At 44.5% G+C, this 26,535-nt stretch overlaps 1 long non-coding RNA gene across 1 annotated transcript in view; it reads left to right on the top strand.

Moving 5' to 3' along the window:
- The first annotated feature begins 231 nt into the window (after window positions 1–231).
- LOC308589501 overlaps window positions 232–26,535 on the top strand; it is a 31,958-nt gene continuing 5,654 nt past the window's right edge. Inside the window, exon 1 of the long non-coding RNA XR_014009327.1 lies at window positions 232–442. This is a non-coding gene — a long non-coding RNA (uncharacterized lncRNA). The remainder of the gene's footprint in view (window positions 443–26,535) is intronic.

The following is a 26,535-nucleotide window of genomic DNA, read 5'->3' on the forward strand; positions in this document are numbered from 1 at the left end:
CTAAATCCAGTATGTTTCTGGAAATTATGGTAAGTAGAAAACAAGCAAACAAATTATGGCTTTTCCCTTTGAAAGTAGAAGCATGTTGGCTATGTGAGATTAGCAGTGAAAATGGTCAGCTGGTTCCTGATTAATGCGGACACCTCCCTTGCTGGATGGCAAAGTAGGTCAACAGAGCTTTCTTTCCACAGTTGCCTCGAGTAAATGGAAATGTCCGTATCCAAGTCTGGAGGAGAGGGCGCATGCATTCACATGTACACCCACTCAGCCCTTTCTCTACATAGATCCATATTTGCAAAGACTCCACCTTTGGCGGGAAGGGGGAAATTCCTTCTTTGTAAACCTGGCACCAGCCTTTACCAGCTTCTGCTTTCAGTGGCTCAGCTTAGCAGTGACGGAAAACAGCAGAACCACCAAGTTCAGCTCGCCCGGGCAAGGCAAGGTCAGTCAATTAAAGGAGAGGAGGGGGTGAGTCGGCAGGGTGAAGAGAGGAGAGCAGGTGGGGAAGTGCAGAGTGACCAGAGTCCTAAGAACGGTGGCTCAGTTTCTAATGGCAACCACCTCAAAGGCTTTTGTCTTTGTGCCCTGCTTCGTAATTAAGTGTTAAATAGAAGTACGGCTCCATCAGCAGAGTTTCCTTCCTGATAAAAAAAAAAACCCTTGGCTTATATTCATCGTCTGGCCTGACAGCTTATTAGAGAACTGCAGTTGGAAGATTCTGCATACTTGGGAACAGAGGAAGAGATCAAGAGATTATTCTAAAATCCCAGATTGGTCAGTGTCCAATATTGCAATGGAGACACAGCACGTGTGTATGTGTGCAGGTAAACCATTTTGAGGCATCTAAATTTTATTAAATAAAACAGGCACTTGTAAGATTGTTAAAGCAAACGTCGGACATTTAGGTGCACTGTGCAGGTCAACAGGCCCTGACAAGTATTATGAATGTACGAAAATTCGGCAACACATTCACAAACCTTTATCCAATTGCCAGCCATTCTTATTACATGTCTTTAAAAAACGTGGAAATATATGGATCTGTTTTGAACATATATGAAATTAAACTGGGGTTGTCAGTAATCATGTGGGACTGTCAACAGCCACCATAATTTGGACACTTGCTACACATGCATAAAAATATCCTCGAGCATTTATGCAACATTGAAGAAGGTTCAGGGCAGTTCTTTGTTTATGATGTGCTCTGCACAATCTCATCCATTGTATGTTTGCGCATGACTGCAACTAGTAAGAAAGATCAGCAATAGATTGCAGATTGAGAAATAATGTCTAAAAGAAGACTATTGTGCCTAACAGCCGAGCAACATGTTACATTTAAGGTGCCATCGCATTTAACATACATTTTTGTTTTTGGAAATGGCACCCACATGGGGAACCAATCGGGTCTGGAGCCACAGGGCACTGGGAGGGGTGATCAATCTATCCCCCGCCATGCTGCTGTCTGACAAAAAATAACCTGCTGTTGGCGCAGATATTGGACAAGGTTCACCCAATGCTAATTGCGTCCCACTGCCATCACTTTGGAAGGCAGATACCTCAAAGGCATGTAATGTATCATAGTTTGCCCGTAAGGCTGCCTAAAGATTTGGCTCTTGGCAAAGATGAGATCTGAACTGTGGACTCCACAGCTTACAATTTCAGCAGCTACACTGAACTCCAGAATATACAAACTCTTCCTTTTCCCCACATTAATATGTTACTAAGTATGTTCCAAAGTTCACAGAGGATTCTTGCTGGGGCAGCTTTTTTCCAGTCCATTTCTTCCAAACGGAAGAACGGGGAAATTAAATGACAACTGACACATTCGTACTTGAAAGTTGCTGGTTATTATCAATAAAGCATAATGAGGGGGAAAGAGTCAGTTCCTGGGGGAGAGAAATGAACACAATAGCACAGTAATATCTGTGGCCAATTTGGCTGTGTGTGCATGAACAGCGAAAATAAATCTGTGTGCTGCATGTGTAAGGACCAGTACCCCAAATTCATGATCCTCTGTATGCCACTATCTTTTAAACATTTGCTTGGGCACCAAAGCTGTGGCAGCCCCCGTTCGCTTCCAAAGCACGTGAAAGAGTCTTGCTGCAAGTGTGTCAGGGACTAGCAGGGCTCTGACAAGTGTATGTCAGAGGCAGGACACTAGGGGACTGACCCAGCAGAGGGGGCTAGTGATTTTGGGGGTTATCAGTGTTTCACAACTTTGACCTGTTGCAGGACCTTAGCCAGACCTTAGCAGAGCATACGCAGAGTTCCAGAAAGCAATCAGTTGCAGGCAGGATGGACGAAGCAGGAACCAGATGTTGCTACTAGCAACTTGGTTACTTAGAGAAGTTTATTATTTACAGCAGACTCTACAAGTTACCATATACAAGAACAGATACGGATCTTAACTAGCTCTCTCTTAACAAACTCCAGACGACTCTCAGAACACCACACCGACCAACACACACTCCAGTCAGTAAGGTCATAAGTCATCATGCCTGTGTGAAACCTCAACCAATGGTAGAGCTGTATCCAAGGTCTCATATCTCCAGGCAGAATAACTCCTCTCTGCTCAGTCTTCTTGGCTTTCAGCCAACTCTTAATTGACTCTGTGTGAAGCTGCACAGAATGGCACGTAGTCAAAATCCCAACAGGCACCACCTGCGAGGCAGCAGCCAGGGTGGGAAGGGGGCGGAGGAATGATCAGAGCTCTCAGAGGCAAAGGTGGGCATTCAGGATGTGTCGGAGGAAGAGGCTGTTTCAGAGAGGGACTGGCCAGTCAAATACCTGCCATGTCCCACCACAATGTCTCCTAGAACCAAGAGGGGTTTGAAGAGGGAAGAGCAGCGACAACTTCCATGTAGGAGAAGCCTGAGATTGTGCACGCCGAGGTCGCAAGAAGCAAGAAGCAGCAGTGGTGTAGCGTGGGTTGTCAGCACCCGGGGCAAGGCAAGTAATTTGCGCCCCCTAACCCGGGGCAAGGCAAGTAATTTGTGCCCCCTAACCCCTAACCTGCCGCCGCTGCCAGCTTCTTCTTGCTGCTGCCTGGTCTGGTCTGGTGTGGTTCTCTCCCGCGCTCAGCGCTGCGCTGGGCGGCCGCTGCACTGTCCCTCCCCCAGATAGTCCCTCGCTCGCTCTCTGCACCGCACGCCTGGCACCCACCCCCTCCACAGTGGGCGGCGACCCAGCGGCTCGGATCGGATTCGCACAGCCAGCGCTGCAGTGAGAGAGAGTGAGCCAGGTAGGGGCTGAGAGCTACGAGTGCGAGCGCGCACCCCCCCGATGTTGCACCCGGTGCGGCCGGCCCCCCCCTGCACCCCCCACGCTACGCCACTGAGAAGCAGCAAGGTCTGGTCTGGAACGACGAATGTTGTTTCCAGCAACTGACTGAGGCTGGAAACCCTGCTTTAAAAAGCTGGAGAAAAGCTGGTTCTCCTCAGGAGCAAGAAGGCTGATCAGCAACAGGTGGAGTCATTTCGCTTTCTGCTCCTTCAGGCTGCTGCTCATCAGGTAAAGCCGACCCCTGGTGCATGACACTCGTAAGCGGGGGGGGGGGGACACACACTCCCACTGCTGTTGCAACTGCTCCGCAGGGTGCAGACTTGGGGACAGCATGTGTATCCAGGGCATCGTGGGAGTTGCTGCCAAGTACGTCCTGTTCTCAACAAAGAATTGACCATCAGATGTGTGCCTTCCTCTGTTGGGGCTGCCTAGGACAACGAGGCAGTCAGTAACTCTACATTGCAACATATAGAATGCTGGTCTTCATTCCCAGAATCCTCTGCAAGATGCTGGAATTCCATGGAAGATGTTCCATGGTGCAGACAAGAAAACATGGAGATTCTTGAAGGTAGAAATGTTTAGGATGCTATTTTAATCCTTTTCCATAGTGACTCATCTGGCCAAAAGGAATCCTGATGTTAGCTGCATTAGCTTTCTAGAAGTTTGTGAAGAATTCTGGGACATATTATATGTTGCAGACTCAGTTCATATGGTGCACTGCCTTGAGTGGCCGTTGTACGGCTATTGTACATGAATTCAGAGTTCAAAAAGCCTGCCCCAGCCGCACTTTCCGCAAGAAGCAATGGGAGAGGTTAAGCTGCCTTTCAGAGATGCTTGTCCACCACCGTTGATCTTCTCGGTGAGGAATCCCTGATAAGCTTCTGAAGGGCCCTAGGAAAATCACTGATCAAAGCCAGACATTTAATCAGGAAGAAGCCGGCAAACTGAACAAATGGATAGAAGCAAAAGCACTAAAAGGAATACTTTCCCCCACATAAATACATCACAGTCATGTAATGTGCAAGGAAGTTTGCCTTTACCAGCAAAACATGTTTTGACAATCTTGTAATATCAGTAATCCATTTTAACAACTCTTCAGCCAACGCAGCACCACTGCTTTTGGAAATCTAGGCATTGGAGGTAAACCATATATCTCTAAGAAAGAACCACAATTTAAAGGAAAACCCTGCCTCTTTTTATATCTTCGCATCTGGAACGCAGATTTGAAATGTTTCTGTATTAGTGGTGAGAAATGAAATACTGCAATGAAGTGGCCAAACGACTAAGGGACATAAAGCAAAGGAAGAACGAGGAAAGATACAGATCAGAGAAGCCGTGATAAGAAAACATCACACAAAACGTTCCTGTGATTTTCTGCGTATCTCACAGTAAACCACAAATTTCAGAAAAGGCTACAATTCGAGGAAGTTAAGTCCCATTGAACTTGATGAGGCATGTATATAAGTATATGGGTTTAAGATAGGAGTGCAAAAAATGTATTGTACAAAATGATTGCAAGACTTGTGATGGCTCATCATTCACAGTGATAGGCAGTGGAATCCAAGGCAAGCCTACTCAGCCAGAAGTCTCACAGAAGTTTAATGGGCCTTATTCCCAGGTAAGCGAGCATTTGTTGTTTAGTCGTTTAGTCGTGTCCGACTCTTCGTGACCCCATGGACCAGAGCACGCCAGGCCCTCCTGTCTTTCACTGCCTCCCGCAGTTTGGTCAAACTCATGCTGGTAGCTTCAAGAACACTGTGCAACCATCTCGTCCTCTGTCGTCCCCTTCTCCTTGTGCCCTCCATCTTTCCCAACATCAGGGTCTTTTCCAGGGGGTCTTCTCTTCTCATGAGGTGGCCAAAGTATTGGAGCCTCAGGGCTGATTTCCTTCAGAATGGATAGGTTTGGTCTTCTTGCAGTCCATGGGACTCTCAAGAGTCTCCTCCAGCATCATAATTCAAAAGCATCAATTCAAAAGCGAGCATAGGAAAACTTACATGGAAGTAAATCCCATTGCACTTACCTCTCAGTAGATATGTATAGGTTTGTGCTGCAAGAACACCAGATTAAGGGTTGATTGGCAACATGCAAAATACATCCCCCCTGTATTATGACTATTTTGAATTTTGGATGATTGTTTATACCAGGGGTGGAGAACCTGCAGCTCCCCAGATATTGCTGAACTACAACTCCCAACATGCCTGATCACTGGCCATGCCAGCTGGGGCTGATGGGGAGCTGGAGTCCAGCAACAGCTTGAGGGCCTCAGGTTTCCTGTTCTTGGTTTGTAGATCATGTACATGGTGTGTTATAGGGAAACATAATCACAAGATATAGCCCCCTGCCCAACAGAGCTTACAATTTAAAATCGGGTGATGGGGAAGTCAAGAGGGGGAGGAGTGGAAGGAAATGAGCAAATCTAGTAATATCTTGGTTTTGCTTTGGTTGGAGGAGGCGGTAGGCCAAAGAATTCACAGAAAACACTGTCTGTGAGGAGGAAATTGAAGAGGAAGAGGCGAAATTATGATGTAAGTGCTTTGGCACAGAATTCCAGGTACAGTGAGCAGCAAGAGAGAAAGGGCATAGTCACTTAACAGGGCAGAGCTCCTTCAGGCAGAGACGGAGAACACAAGGACATGGGCGGCAAAAATATTGGGAAGTGTCTCTTTTTCTCTCTTTTAAAATAATTTTTTAAATTGCTTTTTTATAAAGAGAAATAGAAAGGTTAATATCATATGTCCTTTTTTGTCCAAAACTAAAGCATTGATTTGAATACAATTAGATCACAGAAAAAAAGAGAAAAAAGGGAAAGAACGAAAGAGAGAGAGAGAGAGAGAGAGAGAGAGAGAGAGAGAGAGAAATAAAGAAGAAGGAATATACAAGAGATTAAAAGATAGACAGAGAGAAGAAAGTTCAGAAGTTAAAGAACTTCCAAGTTCTTCATCTGACCACTGTATATAAACAATATCCACTCCAGTATAACACCCTCCAAAGCCACTTTCTACAAACAAACCTAATCTTCCATCCTCAAATTCAAATGTCATCATTTCATTTTCTTTTTTGCGCAAAAGGTCTATGAAAGTTTTCCAATCTGCCATAAACATTAACAACGACTTTTCTCTGAATAAACATGTCAGTTTTGCCATCTCAGCTAAGTCCATTAATTTTAACAGCCATTCTTCCATTGTTAGAAGTGATGAGTCCTTCCATCTTTGTGCATGTAAGTCTCACTGCCAAAATCATATACTGAAGCAAAGTTCCATAGTTCTTTACTAACTGTATATCATTAAATCCCAGCAGGAAGAATTCTGGCTTCAGTTAAAAGTTAATCTTCAAAATTCTCCATATCAGTTTTGGGTTGTTGTTTTTAACATGTCCACCAAGCATGATAAAATATCCCTTCCTGTGTTTTACATTTCCAACAAGTATTGGGCGTATTTTTATACATTCACTGTAGTGGGAAGTGTATTTTAAACTGCATGGAACCTCTTGGGAGACTTTTCGCTTTGACCAGCACAACAGTTCTCTACATCAGTTCATCACTGTTGGCCTACCCAACAATTGCACCAAAAAAATATTTTTACAATGAAAATCATTGTGCAGATAGCACCGCTGTGGACTTCCGAGACATGAAACCAAAACTAAATCACAACCTAACACACCACAATTTGTCTGTGAATTAACCTTAAATGTAGCCAAGAAGAATAATCATTTGGAGTTTAGTTCCACTAAATTCTCTCTTCCTCCCACCAAGCCCCCAGGGAAAGGCCACGACTAATTAAGTCAACCCCTTTCTCCTTGTCTAGCAAGAGACCCTTGTGAAAGGCAGGTCACTGCTACCCAGTCCAACTCCCCCCCCCCATATTTAAGGGAGGGGGACCCAAAGTACAATTTGCTTTTGCACCATGGTGTCTCCCAGGCCCACAAGGCTTGCTTCACATTCCCAATGGCACCTGCTGGTGAGCTTGAGGTAGACTGACTTTCATCCCACAAGGCTGTCTTGCAATACAGTGGTACCTTGGGTTAAGTACTTAATCCGTTCCGGACGTCCGTTCTTAACCTGCAACTGTTCTTAACCTGAGACACCACTTTAGCTAATGTGGCCTCCCGCTGCTGCCGTGCCACCGGAGCACGATTTCTGTTCGCATCCTGAAGCAAAGTTCTTAACCTGAAGCACTATTCCTGGGTTAGTGGAGTCTGTAACCTGAAGCGCATGTAACCTGAAGCGTATGTAACCCGAGGTACCACTGTACAAGAGACTGCCCATGTGCAGTCTTCTGTTGCTTAAAAAACACCCCATAATGATATTATAGATTAAGCATTTTTTAAAAAAAGATTGTTTAAATGAATTTCCAGCAAGACAACATCCCGAGAGATAAACAAGGTCTCTGAAAGTTCCTGGGCTTCATGACTTTGCTCTGGGAACTATGCCTTATTAAGTCTTACGATTGGTATAAATGTGATCTGTGTTGTAAGGTGAGCTGTCTGTGTCTGATGAAGTGAGTTATAGTCTGTGGAAGCGCGTGACAGAATAAGTTTGCATCTTTTCAAAAGGTACAACAGGGCTCTTGGTGGTTTTTGTGATGATGGACTTGCTGAACTGCCTCCTGGAATTAGGATCTGAATCGCGTTGCCTTCCTTCATATCCAAACACATTGGTTTTGTCACCGATGCGGCTTAATCGATGCAAACCTGAACTTGTGAGCGTCGGCTACACAGGGCAGACAATGTCACAGAGATTCAGCGCTGGATTTTCCTTTGAAAAGAAGAAAGGCATTGACACGACGAGGGGAGTGAACGTGCCTGCGTGTCTGTGCACCCAGCTATATCCAATTCCCCATCCATTCCCACCACCCTTTATTTTAAGGGGGGGGGACATTATAGGGGCAGAGCCCTGCTAAGAAATGTATTCAGGATATCCGCTCAGTGCTTTTTTTGGTCTGGTTGCAAAACATCTTTATTTAGACAAACCACCTGAATTTTCCCTGGACAGAGCAACTTGTGTGTGAATCCCACGTTAGGAGCTCAAGCGTTGCTTTGTTTGCATTGATTCCCTGCTCATCCAACACTGCAGTAAGTGGTTTTGCATATTAACTAAGTGCACAGTAACCTTCCTTTACCTCCTCCCAGCCCCACCTCCTCCCACCCAGCCTCAGGAATCAACACTATTGCTCAGTCAGATACTTGGAGGAAGCTGCCAGGAGGTTGCTATGGCAACTGTTCTGCTTTCAGCAGCTGCTTCCCTGGTTCCAGGCGGGGTGGGGGGGGAGGAAAAGGGGAGGGAGGGGGACCTGGGGAGAACTAGGCGGCCTCCGATCAGAAGTTCAGATAAAGAGGGTCACTGTAATTTGCTGGCGCAGATTAAAAATAACGCAGCAGATGCAGGCGCTGGGAAGCAATAAAAACAACGTAGGTAACGCAAAAGGCCAGTCATTAAGCTGGAGCGTTTGTAGATTTATTTAATTGCAGATCATGAGATTGCAGAACACCTCCCTGCTCTGCGCATCTTCCTCCTGGTTGTAGGGAGGGCTCAGGGAAAAAGTCCAGACATGCTACACAGAGCACAGGTAGCCCTGACGACCTATAGACAAAGGGGAAGAGAAATGCAAGTATGATCTGATGCATAACACCCAAAAACATGGATTTATGAAAAGGCTGAAGCATAGTGCTCTCTCTCTCTTCCCCCCACTCAAATTAGGAATGGGTGGATCTTTCAGTTTCTCCAAGTTCCTTATTTTCCCATTCTTGAGTTCAGTTATTCACATTTCCACATGACAGTTTGTGACTTAAGTCATCAGCATTTTAGTGCAAATTTCCCCTAAAGCTTGTATGCATTCCCCCCAATATATACATTTTTGAAAAGCCATTTCCCCTAAGATGATGCATATTATTAGTATATTATTTTCACGAACATATGCATTTTTATGCACGCTCTACCCTGGTATATAAATGTTTACATGCTACTTGGCCGGGAAACTGCATTGCAAAATTCAGAGAAGTGTGACTTTCGAAAGATGGTTGCATTTGTCGTCTCATATGGTAACGGAAAGTGCAGGTTTGGTAGATTCATCTTTAAAGGCAAACTGAATGGAGTAGCTCCCCCACCCCTACCACACATGGGCACATAATTCATATTAAAGGTGAAAGAAGCCCATCATGGTGAAACGGTCAATTGGAAGGAACAAAACTTCCCCATAGGGCCCAGTGATCGACAGAACCTAGTCTGCCCTTTTGGAAGCCAAAAGGAGAAATCACCCTTATGACCAGAAGGGCAGAAGCTTTCCTATATACACTCTAATAAAGTCATCTGGCCCATTAAGCGTGATTTCCCCTTTTAGTGTAATTCAGACCCTGATTATCTACAAGGGATTCAATTTTGGGTTGCAAAATAGGTTTATTTATACATAGATCCATATATACACATGTACAGTGGTACCTCGGGTTACATATGCTTCAGGTTACAGACACTTCAGGTTACAGACTCCACTAACCCAGAAATAGTGCTTCAGGTTAAGAACTTTGCTTCAGGATGAGAACAGAAATTGTGCTCTGGCGGCGCGGCGGCAGCAGGAGGCCCCATTAGCTAAAGTGGTGCTTCAGGTTAAGAACAGTTTCAGGTTAAGAACGGACCTTCAGAACGAATTAAGTACTTAACCCGAGGTACCACTGTATACCATAAACACAAACACAAACAAACATACTGTATCCCTCCAAAATCCTGTATTGCTTTCAGTCCATTAAATCCTGGCAATTCAGTTCTCCAGGTTAACTGCTTCCCTGATCAGGGTGTTAAAATAATCTGATAAATGCGGTGCCTCACAGCTATTCTGTCCCTCGCAGCTTGGGCTGTGCTTGTCACTCTATGGACCACGCCTCCCTGCCGGCTTCCCGGGTCAGACCACATCTCCCACCCCCATAAACGTACTCTCGAAGACCCCAGCAGCACTGCCACTTTGCCTCCGCCTCTCTCCCTTGTCAGCGATTGCCTGGAGATACACACACTTTCCCCTGACTCCCACCCTCTCTTCCTTCACCAAATCCGGAGGAACCTTCCTGCATCTCTGCCGTTTCTTAGGAAGAATAGGAGAAAGGAGATGGGCAAAAGGGACGTCCTCATGAATCTTGCTCAGAGGCATAAAGCACCCTTTGACATAACCTTTCAACGTTCTCTTCCCCCTACACCCTTCCTGACAAACAGCGTAGAGGTGATTAAATCAGGGTCGTCGTTGCACTTTTGAGTAGCCTCCGAGAACACAACGAACATAACTGAAGGGAAAGGTTGAATTTTGAAATGGAAAAGCACCTTTCCTCTTCAGAAGCGCTGGCGTCTACACTCGAAACCTTCAAAGAGGCACCTGGCTGTGGGCACAGTTAGAATCATAGAATTGTAGAGTTGGAAGGAATCCTGCAGGAATTCAGCCGCCCCATCAGGGGATCAAACCTGCAACCCTGGTGTTATCAGCATCACGCTCTAACCAACTGAGCTATCCATGCACAGTTCTTCTCTCCCTCCCTCCTGCCTACCCCAATGCACATATAGCTTTGTTGACTCGATATCACATGTGGCGCTGTGGTCTAAACCACTGAGCCTCTTGGGCTTGCCGATCAGAAGGTCAGTGGTTCAAATCTGAGCGGCAGGGTGAGCTCCTGTTGCTCTGTCCCAGCTCCTGCCAACCTATCAGTTCGAAAGCACACCAGTGCAAGTAGATAAATAGGTACCGGGGCAGCGGGAAGGTAAACAGCGTTTCCATGCACTCTGGTTTCTGTCACAGTGTTCTGTTGCGCCAGAAGTGGTTTAGTCCTGCTGGCCACATGACCCAGAAAGCTGTCCGTGGACAAATGTTGGCTCCCTCAGCCTGAAAGCGAGATCAGCACTGCAGCCCCAATAGTCACCTTTGACTGGGCTTAACTGTTCAGGGGTCCTTTACCTTTTACCTTTATAACATATGCAATAGATAAATTTTAATTCAGAAATCTTCTAAGCATCTTTCCAGAAAAAGGTCATGCGCTATGTAGCAAATGTAGTGGTCTGAAAAGACCAAGGAAACCAGAGCAGCAATTCTCCACGCAACCACATTTAAGAAACATAAAACTATCCAGTAGAAGTATTGGCCTGCATTTTCTTGGTGATTTGATGGTCATTTTCAAAACTAGTGATCGCTAACAATAGATTTTTAGTTAACAGCCTTATTTACCAGTGGAAGGGAGAAAAATATGAAGGTGCGTTTGATCCAAAGCTTTTCAGAGTGAGGAGCCAGTAAAGGTAAGTACAAAGGAAAGTGGCATAAATTAATTTCTTTTAGAATTTTGCTGCTGGCTGCTCCTGGAAAAGGGCTTCATTATATATGTATGCTCATAAGTTTAAGTGAAGTGCTGGCACTCAAAAGTAGTGGCATCACTCTCCTGTGAGCCCTTAATAGACCCCATGGCTCTACTTGATATATGTAATCTGTAATACTAAAAGGAGACAAAAATGCCAGTTCTCTGAGGAGGAGGTGGTTATTGAAATACTTGACCTAAAACAGTTACCCAAGGGCACCAGATATTAATGATGCTTGTCCACTGCATTTATGGGCCAGAACAGCTCCCTCCTCCAAGGAAGCTACAACCAGGAAGAGGAAGAAAGATCAGGATAAGCAAGGGAGTGAAGGCTAGAACTGGGAAATGGAGAAGTAGGGAAGGAAGGATTCAGTATGGGAATAGTGAGGTGAGGTGAGAATATTCTCCGGAGAATATTCATGAGAATGAGAATATTCTTGAGAATATTCTCTGCTAGAAAATTCTCTGGAGAATATTCTCCACAAACTGTAAATTCTAATGTAAGAACCAGTTTTACAACCCACATTTTAAAAAATCTAGTAAATAATAAGGCAAGCTGTGATATTGCCAGTGTTAGTAATGGATAATGATTTTTTTAAATCCAGTTACATTACTGGGCATTGTGTCATTCACCGTTGGCAGTTGGCAACATAATTAGAATTCAAAGTTGATGGAAAATATACGGTTAGTGGCAGGCTTAGTGATGAATGTGAGTCATTCACGTTGAATTTTCAATTTCAGGTTTGGTGCAAAAAATCAAATAATGTGAATGCACTGCATTGCCCCATTGAATAAAAGTATCTGTACAGTTTTTGGTTGCCCTCTGAGCAAGTTTACCTATTTATAAACATGTATAATTATATCATTTTCAATGCATTCAAATGAATATTGTCCTATTTTAAATGAAAATTCTCTAATATACTCATTTATCGAGAATATTCTCCAAAAGATTATTCTCGAGAATTTAACATCACTATATAGAAAAGATGCAAAAGAGAGAAGCTAACTAAATAATTAAAGGTTCCCTGCAATAGGATTTTATCATTGTCTTGTTAATCAAAATTATGAATCTGTGGCTTGTGCCCTTCTGAAATTTTTGAGGCTGTGATGTGGTTATCCCAAAACACATTTAAAATGGGACAGAATGCTTTACATAAAATAATAAAATGCAACATATGAAGCTTCCTGCCTGGTTGAGAATAATAATAATAATAATAATAATAATAATAATAATAATAATAATAATATTATTTTATTTATACCCCGCTCTTCCCGGTTTAAAAACCGGGCTCAGGGTGGCTAACAGCAAATATAAAACATTGATTAAAATGCAACTTAAAAACAGCATAAAACAGCATAGAATACAACATAAAATGCAGCATCAGTATCAGTAAAATCCAAAAATTCAGGGGTCATTTTTTGGGAGGGAGGGGAAACCCAGTCAGTAGACATTGAAAGATCACCAGAGTTAACTGGCCAAATTGGTCCTACTAGGTGTGTGAATAAGGAATTTAAATGTGGTGTCCCAGAAAGGGTTTCTTCGTAGAAGAGGAAGGGGGAAAGGGAATAGAGGATCAGGCTAATTCAAATTGAAGGCCAGGCGGAATAGTCTTACAGGCCCTGCGGAAGGAGGTCAAGTCCTGTAGGGTCAACCTATCTCAATATCAGTGTTGTTGACTCAGCATCAGTGGGTTTCTGGGTTCTCAAGAAGATACCATTCCCAGCTCTGCTTCCTGAGAACTTTTACCCGGAGATGTCCGGGATTGGATCAGTCAACATGCAAAGCACCTGGCTGATTCCTAGACATGCAGTTCCTATCACTAATAATTACAGTCACTTTAAGTTTAAAATGCACAAAAGCAAAGCATTTAATGTTTGTTTTGGAGCAGTGATCAATGGGGGGGGGGAGAAAGTTGCTAAAATGGCGGCTATTAGAAAGAGTTTTTGTGTTTTTAAGCAATTTTTAAAAATCAGTCTAATTTTCATTTAAGCTGCATTTTGCTAATATTCAAATGTGTGGGGTATTTTTTTAAGAAAGCTGGAAAAGTCCCAACTGCCTGCAATGGAGGAATCTCAGCTAAAGGCAGGAATCTCAACTAAAGCATCCTTGGCAGATGGTCAGATGAATGATAAAATGGCGGTCACTGCAAAGGTCATAGTGAATGTGTGTTGAGATGTGATACATTCACTTGATATGCCTTGCCCCTTAAAAAAGAAGGTGGGAGAGTAGCACAATGGACTCCTACACCTGTGGAGACTTTCTGCGCTCGGAGAAAAGGTGGAAGAAGGGCAGATAAACCACAGAAGTAACTGGATGATGGTTTTGTGTGAATGCCCTGTGAAAAGTCGTCTGAAGCCACACCAAGCATTTGGGGTGGGTGTTATTATTTAATCTGTGGCACCATCAGGATGGTGTTTTTGGTTTCGTCATTTATCATCTTGTCTGTGACTTTGAGGATGGCCCTGTATGGACCAAACAACAATAAATATTCTGCAAATTTGACACCGATCACAGGCCATCTTCCCTCAGATGGGGATGGGGCCCATTCTATTACTTTCTCATTGCATCCGTTCATGGCTAGGAGGAAAGATATTCAGTCTCTGGGCTAATGAGCAACGTGCCGAAAAAGCAGAAAAGGAAACTCAGCATTCTCCAAACTAATTTAGGCTTCCCGTTCCTGCAGAGAGATGAGGAATAAAGTGGCAGCACATGGCCTGAAACTGCCTTATTACAACTCTACTCCCAGGTGGCCAGTTCAAATGCTAACTAATAGTTCTCATGCTAACTAGCTTGGCAACATGATTTGAATGGGTGGGTGCAAGAACATCTGCCTCTCGGCTTGCACACTTGCCAACACAGACGTATGAGGCTCTCTGTTGTCGTAGGAACCTCTCGAGCAAATGGAAAGGAAAAGTGAAGCTCGAAACCACCTGCTCGAACTAACGTTCTGGCAAGCTCCTCTTTGCCCAACAGTGCTCAGTTGTGCACAGTGTGGGGAGGAACAGGGAAGCAGCTGCAACAAACATGGCTTCGTGTGTCTTGCAAGGTCTGGCTATCCCAGTTAACTGCATATGTCATGCATGTTGTTGCACGCTACCTGCAATCTCTAAGGGGTCATGTTTCCTTTTGGGAACGAGGCACAGCGGAGACTTTAGTGTCTTAATGATAGATGGTTTATTTACACATATATACAACCTAGGCCTACGATGGAGAGATTCACAACATAATTACTTCCAGAGGGTCTTGCTTCTCTCCTAGCTGCAGCCTTAGAATCCAGCAGACATCAAACATCATGTTCTCCCTGCTGCTTTGTGTCTCGATCACACAACTTACATTACTCCCTCTCTAAACTCTGCCTTTTTCAGTCCGCCCATTTGACAGAGTCCTTTGCTCCTCTGTTCTCTTAATGACTTATCACCCCAGGCAATTACCTCATCAGGAACTTATCCTTGCTTAATGAGCTTTCAACACTTGCTGATTCCAGGGGATTGGGAGCATCTAGCACACAGCTTAATACACACAGGTCTGGCACCCAGTTTTAACACCCCAAGCCTTTATTTTAGCTTGAGAGGTCTGGCACTCATAACAATATAATAAGAATGGAAAAGCATCACCATGATGCTTTTGTTGGCTATTTCCCAAGGCAGGAAGAAGCAGCCAGCGAATGGCAAGAAGGTGGAGGACCAAAAAGAGTAAGCAGGCCTGGGCAGGCAGCCACGTTGGGATCCTGTCTGTCTGGGGCAGCTCCCTAGCAGAGCAAAGAAGGCATTGCCTATGCTAGTGGTGGAGGCAGGGTTTCAGAGAAGGGTAAAAGGGGTGCAAGAAGGGGGAGGCGGACAAGGAGGGATCGTGTCCACGGCAAAGGTCACAATGGTGGTGGCAGGGATGGGAAAAGGGCAAGGGTCATAAGACAGCCTGGGTCTAAGTTTGCATAAGACTTCTGGGCTGCCTAGCAAATTTCATACAAAGTATTCCTGGGGAAAAATCACGAGGCTCCCTTTTCAAAACTAGGCTGGCATTCATCTATAGATAAACGAATAAAGAAGAACATCATCTCGTGGGTCAATTGCAGCCAGTTAATCTATGTATCTTTCTGTCAGAAGCTCACCGTTGTGACATCTGAGGACCTAAAAATGATGGCTTATCTAAAAGCCATAAATTACACGAGAGATTTGATTGAAAGTAAATTAATTGACATCACCGCCTATGAGATCAGATGGTTGTAGTTCCCAGTCCCAACACACGCATGCATTTATTTCAATGCATGAAACATGCGGTTTTCATAGTATTGTTGAAAGATTTGCTTTACCCCCCCACGACAGTCACTAAAATATGAATAAAGAAGTCTTAGTTGTTGCCTAAAAAAAAAATCCATTAGAGCTTTCTTGTTGCCACCCAGCCATAAAATGTTGTATTTATTTTCTTCACTCATAAATTCCCCTTTTATCAGTTAACCACCTCCACCTCCCCTCTGAACTGAGGCGAGTGCCCACGCTGATGCAATTTCAGTACTTGCTGAAAACATATTTATTTTTGGAGGCTTTCCCTGACCACTCATACCAGATGGATTCCTTTAACCACCTGCGACTGACCTAGCAGCTGCTGTTTGATTCTGAATGTTGTCATTCTACCGTATTTTTAGATATCGCTTTGTAATTAGGTATGAAAAGCGGTGCAAGAAAATAAACAAACAAATAAATAAATGACTGCATGATGAATTGTCTTTCTAGAGACATAAGAGCACAAGGCTACTGAATGAAAATCAGGCAATTGATTAATAAAATTATGAGCTTAACAAGAATCTGAGAGCATTTATCTTTTTTTGTTAATGCACACAGTAGCCCCAATCCAACAAAGCACACAAAGAAAGCAGTGGGAGTTGTGAAAAAAAAGGCTGATTATCTTCTCTGGTGAGAAATAGGAGAGCAGGCAGAAGGTGAAATCCAGTCCCTTTTGCTCTTCTCACGAGTAGCTGATCTTCATAGTCTGCAACTTATTTGCAAGGCTAGGCAGCAGGTATCTGTTGGATCAGGAAGGGGAACAAAACCTATTTGCCTGTCCAGCATGTACAATCCTTAGCTGGATCAGGGGGCGGGTGGGTAAAAATTAAAGAAATTCCAGACCAAGAAATCATAGCCTGTATTGCTACTGCAGCAAAGATGCTTGATCTGCTAAGGATGGAAAGATGAACAAAATTCCAGGTGAAGGAACAAGTAGGACCCAAAGCCAACTGGCAAGAAAGGTGAGGTACAACCGCAAGAAGGGCAAATACAGTGGTGCCTCGCAAGACGAAATTAATCCGTTCCGCGAGTCTCTTCGTCTTGCAGTTTTTTCGTCTTGCGAAGCACGGCTATTAGCGGCTTAGTGGCTTAGTGGCTATTAACGGCTTAGCGGCTTAGCAGCTATTAACGGCTTAGCGGCTTTAAGAAAAAGGAAACAAACTCACAAGAACTCGCAAGACATTTCGTCTTGCGAAGCAAGCCCATAGGGAAATTCGTCTTGCAGAACGACTCAAAAAACGGAAAACTCTTTCGTCTTGCGCGTTTTTCGCCTTGCGAGGCATTCGTCTTGCGAGGTACCACTGTAAATATAGTGCTATGAGTTTGTGGGAGCCAGACAACTGCAATTCCTGGATCCAGCATGTGTTAAAAGCTAATCAAGCCAGGCTCGCTTCCTAATGAGGCAATCGCCTGGGTGATGAGCCATTAAGGGGGATTTACGGGCTCGGTGCGAGGTGGCAAATGGGTGGGACCGCCTCCCTCAAATTGCAGATGGAGAGAAGGACAAAAGCCAGAGTTGAACAATTATGTAAGCTAGATGCTGGAGGCAAAACCAGCAGGCTGGAGAGGGCTGTGGCTGATCTCTGCTTGAATCCAAGGCTGTGGCTAGGGGAGAAAGAAGGCCCTTTTGGGGTGTTAATACCGTGAACCTCTCCACCGCAGGCTCAGGTTGTATATAAACCATGTATCATAAAGCTAATGCGCTCTTCACTGTGCCTCATTCCCAAAAGGAAACATGTTATCCTGGTTGAGCCTCTGGATCCCTTGGGATCTTGCACCGCTCAGAGATTGGGGTGGCGTGAAACACTATTGTTCACTAGCTTCTGGAACTCACAAGTCAGAACTAGAAATAGTAGGAGGCATGTGGCTGCCTCTGAACTCTGCCGCCCCTAGGTTTTCCCCTCCTTTCCTTCAGGAACATCTAATAATATAAAAAGAAAGGTGTTGTGTGACATCATCCTGCTCCATGTATCCTCCATTTCCACTTCATTGACTGTTGCCTGCCCGCGCTGGCAAAGCTCAAAATACAGTGCAATTGCAGAACGGAAATACTGCTTGTTTTAATTGTAAAGCCCAAGTCCGCCATCAGCTAGATGGACCACACACTCTCTCGTTGTCAGGAAGTAGGACTTGGATGGTCCCACTTTCCATCCGCTCTGTCATTGCTGCCCTAATGATAGAGATAACAATAGTACAGTGGTGCCTCGCAAGACGAAAAGAATCCGTTCTGTGATTCTCTTCGTCTAGCGGTTTTTTTGGTCTTGCGAAGCAAGCCCATTGATGGATTAGCGGATTAGCGCTATTAGCGCTATTAGCGGCTTATCTGCTGATTGGATCAGCTGATAAGCAGCTTAGCGGCTTAGAAAAAGGGGGGGAGGGGAAAAAACCAGCAGGAACTCGCAATACATTGTCTTACAAAGCAAGCCCATAGGAAATTCGTTTTGCGAAGCACCTCCAAAATGGAAAACTCTTTCGTCTAGCGAGTTTTCCGTCTTGCGAGGCATTCGTCTTGCGGGGCACCACCGTAATTTTATAATTTACAGTGGAACCTCGACTTACTACTACTACTACTACTACTACTACTACTACTACTAATAATAATAATAATAATAAAATTTTATTTATACCCCGCCCTTCCCGGTTCAAAAACTGGGTTCAGGGTGGCTAACAACAAATTTAAAACACTTAATTATAAAAGCAGCATAAAATACAGTATAAAAACATGAATAACAATAAAATTCAAAAATCAATTTAGGGGAGATAAGCATCAGGCTAGCTGGCTGAATTGGTCCTACTTGGGCCAGTGAGGAGACTAGGGGAGAATGAGCTGTGGGGTCTCAGAGCAGGTGATCTTCATAAAAGGGGAGGGGGAGGAGGAGGGAAGAGAAGGGAAATAAAAGATCAGGCTGAATTCAAATTAAAGGCCAGGAGGAATAGCTCTGTCTTACAGGCCCGTCGGAAGGAGGTTAAATCCTGCAGGGCCCTGGTCTCCTGGGACAGAGCATTGCACCAGGTCGGAGCCATCACTGAAAAGGCCCTGGTGCTGGTGGAGGATAGTCTGACTTCCTTAGGTCCCAGGACCTCTAAACTATGGTTATTCATGGACCTGAAGGTATGGCTCTACTTACGTACGATTCCAGTTACGAACTTCAGTAGATGCTTCGACTTATGAACTTTCCTCTAGATATGAACAGAGGCCTTGTGGTGTAGATATGAATGAGAGCGAGTGTGGTGTAGTGGTTAAGAGCGGTGGACTCGTAATCTGGGGAACCGGGTTCGCTTCCCCGCTCCTCCGCCTGCAGCTGCTGGGTGACCTTGGGCTAGTCACACTTCTCTGAAGTCTCTCAGCCCCACAGAGTGTTTGTTGTGGGGGAGGAAGGGAAAGGAGAATGTTAGCCGCTTTGAGACTCCTTAAAGGGAGTGAAAGGCGGGATATCAAATCCAAACTCTTCTTCTTCTTCTTCTTCTTGCCAGCAGCCCAGAGCTCGCCCGGCCGGCTGCGGGGCAGCGCTGGGGCCTCCGCCACCGTGGAGAGGGCCCCCATCCCACCCCCGAAGCTGTGGAAGAGGTGCCGCCTGCAAGAGGCACAGCAGGGCGCACTGCAGCCCCAAACCCCACCAAGGAACCAACCTGAGGAAGTCCAGAGAAGAACCTGGCCTGGCAAGAAAAAAAAGTGACCCCGGCCAAAGTGAATCAGCTCTTTACTGACCCTTTCCCCATCCCCAGCTTGTAGCCAGGTAAGCCCACTCACCCTCAGTGCACGTAAGGAAATAAATGTTAATTGTTTTTCATCTACAATACAGTCTTATTTATTTTATAGTACAGTACATTGATTATTGCCTTCATTTTATGGATCTATGGTCTCGTTAGACAGCAAAATCCACGTTAAATTGCTGTTTTAGGGGGTGTTTTTCATTGTCCAGAATGGATCAATTCACTTTTCCATTACTTTCTATGGAAAAGTGCACCAATAATAATAATAATAATAATAATAATAATAATAATAATAATAATAATAAATTTTTATTTATACCCCGCCCTTCCCGGCCAGAAAACCGGGCTCAGCGTGGCTAACAACAAATTTAAAACACTTAATTGATGCAACAAAAAACAGCATAAACTACAGTATAAAACGTGAATAACAATAAATTCAGAATTCAAAAATCAATTTGGGGGGAAATCCATCAAATAAACATTAGATGATCACTAGGGCTAGCTGGCTAAATTAGTTCTATTTGGGCCAGCAAAGAGACCAGGGGAGAATTAGCTGCGGGATCCCAGAGCAGTACTCTTCATAAAAAGGGGAGGGGGAGGGAAGGAAGGGGAATAAAAGATCAGGCTAAGTTCAAATTGAAAACCAGGTGGAATAGCTCTGTCTTACAGGCCCTGTGGAAGGAAGTTAAATCCTGCAGGGCCCTGGTCTCATGGGACAGAGCATTCCACCAGGTCGGAGCCATCACTAAGAAGGCCCTGGCCCTTGTGGAGGATAGTCTGACTTCCTTAGGGCCCGGGACCTCTAAACTATGATTATTCATGGACCTTAAGGTCCTCTGTGGGGCATACCAGGAGAGGCGGTCCCGTAAATATGAGGGCCCTAAGCCACGTTTCTAGTTATGACCGGACCTCCTGAACAGATTATGGTTGTAAGTAGCGGTGGCACTGTATTAATAATAATCAAAGCCCAAATTCCTGGCACATTTCTGTCAGTGAAATTCTGCTTGCAGTAGTTATGAGCGGCAGAGTAGAAGGAGCTTGGGAGCAGCTGAATGCTGCTCTCTGGAACGTCTTGGCTTTGTCTGAGGCAGTGTGATATCATGGCAGCTCCTTGGTGTTCTGGTAACATTGAAATCAGAAACGATATTCTGTTTGGGCCAGTACTGAGAAAAAGCCCCAGTAAATGAAAGCACATTCAGACAAGCATAAAATTATAGATATGTAGAGTTGGAAGGGACCCGGGGGTCATCTGCAATGGAGGAATCTCAACTAAAGCCTCCAGGACAAATGGCCCCCTCCCACCTCTGCTTCAAAACCTCCAATGACTAAGAGTCCACCACAAAATCAAGGGAGGAACACAGGTCTGTGTAGGTGCCCTGCATTAGAAGAGACTCTACACCCGTACCGAGGTACACACATGCAGAAATTCTTGGCATGAGGAGGGATCAGTATTCCCCTTCACATGGAGAATCTGTATTTCGATTTCAGTGTTTTGATTTCTGGGAATGGAGTTGAGAGATGACCGAATCTGGGGAGAAAACAGCAAAGACCTGATGAAGAGAGCACAGCAGAGGTTATATTTTCTGAGAATCCTCTGGAAAAATAATCTCTCATAGGACCTGTTGATGGCATTTTACCATTGTGCATTAACTTATGGTCTGTGTGTGTGGTTTGGGAGCTGCACAGTCAGGGAAAAACCAATGCTGTCCAGGGTTGTAAAGACTGCGGAGAGAATAATTGGGTGCACTCTCTATGCTTCCAGGGGCCACAAGAAAGCTGCAGAGATAGGACAGGATAGTGCACACCCCGGAAATGATCTCTTTCAGCTTCTGCCTTCTGGAAGAAGGTGCAGGGTTATAAAGACTAGGACTAGCTGCCTGAGAAACAGTTTTTATCCAAATGCGATTTTGGTTTTAAATGCAGTGTAAGGTAGTCTCTGTGGGAGTATATTGTATTTAATTATGGGGTATCAGAATTTTTAGGGGGTTAACCAGGCTGGGATAGCAGGCTTGTTGGTTTTTGAATGTCTGATGTAGATTTTTTTCAATTTCGTTGTTCTGTATGGGATAATAAAGATTATCCTATCATAGGAGCACCCATCATAATGAATGTATGATAAAGAGGATGTCTGGAGGAGTCCCCAAAGTCATTAGCACAGGGTTATAGTCTAACCTGTTCCTATGTTTTAAAAAGGAGACTTGCAGCGTGTGGCTGGCTTCTGGAATGGCATCACCAAGGAAACGCCGGCCTGGAGGAATCCACTGTCTCACGCAGCCTCTTGCTGGTAGCTGGGGACAGGCATCCTAGGTAGACATTACTAAGGAAACCATCTGACACGTCAAGTTGGTGGGTGTTTGAGGCTCAGCCATCAACTTAGTCACTTGCTCTAAATTTATCTTAGTGGGAAATTGCTCTTTGCGACTATTGCATACGTCTCCTCGATAGCAGTGAAAGGGGAAAGAGATCAGCCCTGGCAAATCAGAATGCAAAAGTTCTGAACAGAGAAACTTGAACCGCAGTTCAAGTTTGCTGTGAAAAGTTCTACTTGCAATTCTCTAAATTATTGGTGAACGTTTGCCAAATATTCAGTGTGTTTTACCCCAGTGATATACAGTTTCACTATTAAATAATTTACAGGTGATGTTTGGCAAGATTTAATAGCTGAACTGCGATGGTATTTTGTATCTGATAATTTGCATTGGTGTGGTATAGCTTAATATTTTGACTGTTTTTGATAATTGACATGTAATGCTGTTTTGCATGAATAGTTGACAGCTTATTATGTTTTATATTTGACGCCTGCGGAATAAACCAAAGCAGAAACATTTTAAATATTTAGGTAAGCTGTTAAATGTCAAAATGTAAATTTGAAAACCTGCATTCAAAACTGGACTGAAAATAGGTGGTGGGGGCAGTGGCAAATATAATCATGGCTTAGAACTTCTTAGCTTATGGAAACACATGGAAGAAAAGTTTACTGACCCTACACCTTCTCCCCCGCTGCCCCCCTGCAACCCCTGAAGTCTCCTGGGAGAGTCAGAAGACCTCCAAAACAATGTGAGATGAGACATGGGCCTGCTGAGGTGGGGAGGAAATGGGAAATGTTTGTGCAAAATTCCTTGACTTAGGATCCAAGCCCCCTGCCCCATACCTTTCGTTAACTTTTGTTAACTTTTCTAAGGATCCAAGCCATGGCCTGCTTCTGGCTAGCTGCGGAGATCCTGAAATCACAACGGCAAGATCTGCCTGCTTTCATGATGATGGAAAAGTGATGTCAGTCTTGAGGGAAGAGAGGGAGAGGGAGCAGCTTGAAAAGAGGACTGCCGGAAAAGCTGAAAACCTTTGGTGCTTCCAGCAGGAAGCTCCATCAAGCACAGGAGGGGATGATTCCTGCTGCCTCCCTCTCAACACTACAGATGGAACAACACTGAGTGGAACAGTAGTAGTAGTAGTAATAGTAGTAGTAGTAATAATAGGAATGTTGTTGTTGTTGAGGTTGGTACAGTGACTCTTAGGCAAACGAAGTAACATTTTCATCCCTCCCTTCCTTCCTTGGTTCATTCTCACTATAAACCTGTCAGTCACAATTGATTTTGAGTGATTAATCACAAGCACTAGAAAATGTCTTAGTGTGTCTGATGCAGCTGGATGATTAAACATCCGCCACCCAGACCTGAAAGCTTATATAAGGAATTTGTCAGATTTGCTTTCCTGGGAGAGGAAGACATTTGAAGACATCTGCAGTTTTCATCTCATTTCCCCCTCCACCCGATATATTGTTTCATGATCCCCCACTACTGATAGGAAGTTCAGGGCAGCTTTCCTTTATTCAATATTCTTTAGAGACATAGCACGGGAAACTCAAATGATTCTGTAATAATCTGTTTCTTTACTAATGTAAAAGCAGATGTCACAGAATTGCAGAAGGGAGCACACACACGAGCATTAAGAGGGAGCTCAATCTATGTTGCATGTGCACTGTACATTTAAAGCACATGACTTCTGGCTGTTGGGAACTGTTGCTCTGTGTGTGGGTAAACTACAGTTTCCAGGATACTTTGGGGGAAGTCATGTGCTTTGAATATAAATAGTCCTAGTTCCTGGAAATCAGTGTATACCCCCAAAATGGGTAAGATCTTCTGCCGGTCAATTCAAAATGGCACAGGTCTTTTGCTTGCCATGTTTAGAAGGCACAGTTTCACAGCATGTTCCTGCCATGCTGGGAAGCGTTCTGGGGAAAAAATGGCAAGGTTGCTCAGGAATCAGGATTGAAAGAAGCCTAATTGCCCATTAATGTCCCATAGAGAGCCAAGCCAAGACTAGGGTCATTTATTCATCTGCTAGTGGGAAATGCCTGGCACTGCCTGAGAATTTGAAGAAACCAACAACATTGCGATTTTTATATGGATACTGTAATTTGTGAGTTTCTGGGCTGTTCACGCACTCATCCACACTGCAACCAACTCAAGACCTGACTCTGACCCAGGGAACACCTGACCTAGCCTCAAATCAATTTGTGGTGGGCTACTAGTGCTGAATACTAGTGTTTGGTCCACCATCTTGAGTCAACATGGCATCTGGCATCTAAATATAAACAGAGACCACCTCCCCCACCTCAGAAGTCATCTGCTGTTGGTGACAACATCTTCAGAAGCATACAAATTGGCACAGTTTGGACTTGCCGTGCCAAATATCAGACGAAGTCACGCTTTCTTTTAACCTATTCTTCTATAAACATAAAACAAAACAAAAAACCAAGTTCACTTCAGAGCTGCCCTGAAGGCAGACTTCTGGAATGAGTGTGGAAGGACTTGGGCCAACACAGCACAAGATCCTTGTGTGAGAAAATAGAGCAGTGTGCTTCTGGTCTCACCAGGTTTTTCACAATGGCTTAAAGAAGTTTGCTTGCCCTAAGGCTGTGTTGTACAAAATCTTCCACTAGTAATTGTGCAACAGTTTGCAGAACGACGATCCTGGCAGATTTCCCTCCCTGCATACATGTCTCAGGATCTAATCCAACATGTTTAATTTTGTGGGTATGGGCTGCTTCATGATTCATGCGCCGGCCATGTTTGCTGCAACTATAGCAGTGCTGTACCAGCTTTTCTGGAAGAACAGATACAAAGAATGAAGGGTTGGCACATCTTAGTAAGCCTTCCTAGGATGTCCTTCTTAGCAAAGCTGAGAGGCTGCTGATCCTCAGCGTAGGCCTGCTACTAATTTAAGAATGTGCATATCTCCTGGCCATTTTCCATGCTTTTTATGGTGTACACTGGCGCATCTGCAGCTAACAAAATTGCTGCATAAAGCAGTACCAAGTGTCCTGAAATGTAATGGCCTCTTTGGCAATGCGGAAATGGCTGTGCAAATAAATGAGAAGGTTCACACTTTCCTAGAGCGCATGGCTCATAACAATAACAGGAATGACATGTCATTACAAACCAGCACTATGGTGCACATTCCTACACCCAACCTTAGCCAAGTTGTTCTGCAGAGTCTGTTTTGGGACCACAAGTGATTTCTGGTCTTCCTCAGTCATTACAAGAACAGCACGTTGTCAATAAATTTAGGGTGTGGAGACCACATAGATATTAACAACAGTGTTATCTGTAGGCAGAGAAAATTCCCATGGTGATGTATTTAACATCTTAATTTCAAACAGAGCACAGCTGGTAACTGGTGATTGAAACAGGAAAATAGTCTTAGAAGAGAGATTCATCAAACTTGTTCCACGTATACCCCTTCGAGGAAGAGTTAAAGATTTCACTATTTGCCCCAGATCCTCCACTATAACAAGAAGAGTGCCAGTCAGAAGTGTGGAATAATGACTGGGCCTCTGAATGACATCAGTTCTTTCGCTTAGTTTTGATAAAGTAAGCGATCTTTAGGAAGAAGAAGAGTTTGGATTTGATATCCCACTTTATCACTACCGGAAGGAGTCCCAAAAGCGGCTAACATTCTCCTTTCCCTTTCTCCCCACAGCAAACACTCTGTGAGGTGAGTGGGGCTGAGAGACTTCAGAGAAGTGGGACTAGCCCAAGGTCACCCAGCAGCTGCATGTGGAGGAGCAAGGAAGCGAACCCCGTTCACCAGATTACAAGACCACTACACCACACTGACTCTCCAGTTTGTCCCATTGAACTAACTGAGTCTTACTCCCAAGTATGTCTGTAAGAGGCCAAGGCTTCCCAGTGGAAAGGAGGAGTTAAGGGAACTAGAAAAGGTCTGGAGGTCGCGGCATGTGGCCGTGTGGCTAGGTTGCCCTAGCTCAGGGTGTTTGGGGGAACGGGCTCCTGTTGCGATTGCAGGTGCAGCTCCTGTGACCGGCTTGCACCGTTCCTTATAAAAGAGCATGGGGAATAGATGAAAGAGGGGACCAAGAGACTGAGGTGTCTGAGGAGGAAGCCTTGAACCCTCCAGGTACCCAGAGGCAGGAAGCAGTCAACAAAAGTCAGAAAAGGACTGAAAGGGTTTTAAACACCCTTCCCACTTGGTTTTGAAGCTGTGCCACGTTCAGCCTTGCCCAATATTTTCCCTTTCCCTTGGCGCAGGATGGTACCGCATGGCCTGACCCTGATGCATTCTTTCATATGGCTTTTCATTTAGACTGTATCTGTCCTCCACGCTGGTCTCTCCCTCTCTTTCAGACCTTGCAGCGATTTTTTATTTTTTTTACAAAAACAGGTTTTATTTTAACGATCACCTTCTCCGTGGAATCGCTACTGACCCTCTTTTCTATTGTTTGGTTTGGGCTCTTCTTATTTTGCTTTTGCTGCGCCCAGATCAATACAGCCGCTCTCTCCCTTAGATCACCTCTTTTCAGTCCCCATTCACCGCTGACAAAGCTGCTCAGAAACCCTCAATTCAAAGGCAGCATGCCAAGATTTGACAACTCTGTTTCTTCCCCCGGCCTTTGACAGCCCTCACTTTCCAGCACTGAAG

The sequence above is a fragment of the Podarcis bocagei genome (genome assembly GCF_964188305.1).
Source record: "Podarcis bocagei genome assembly, chromosome: 6".
NCBI classification, from domain to species: Eukaryota; Metazoa; Chordata; class Lepidosauria; order Squamata; family Lacertidae; genus Podarcis; species Podarcis bocagei.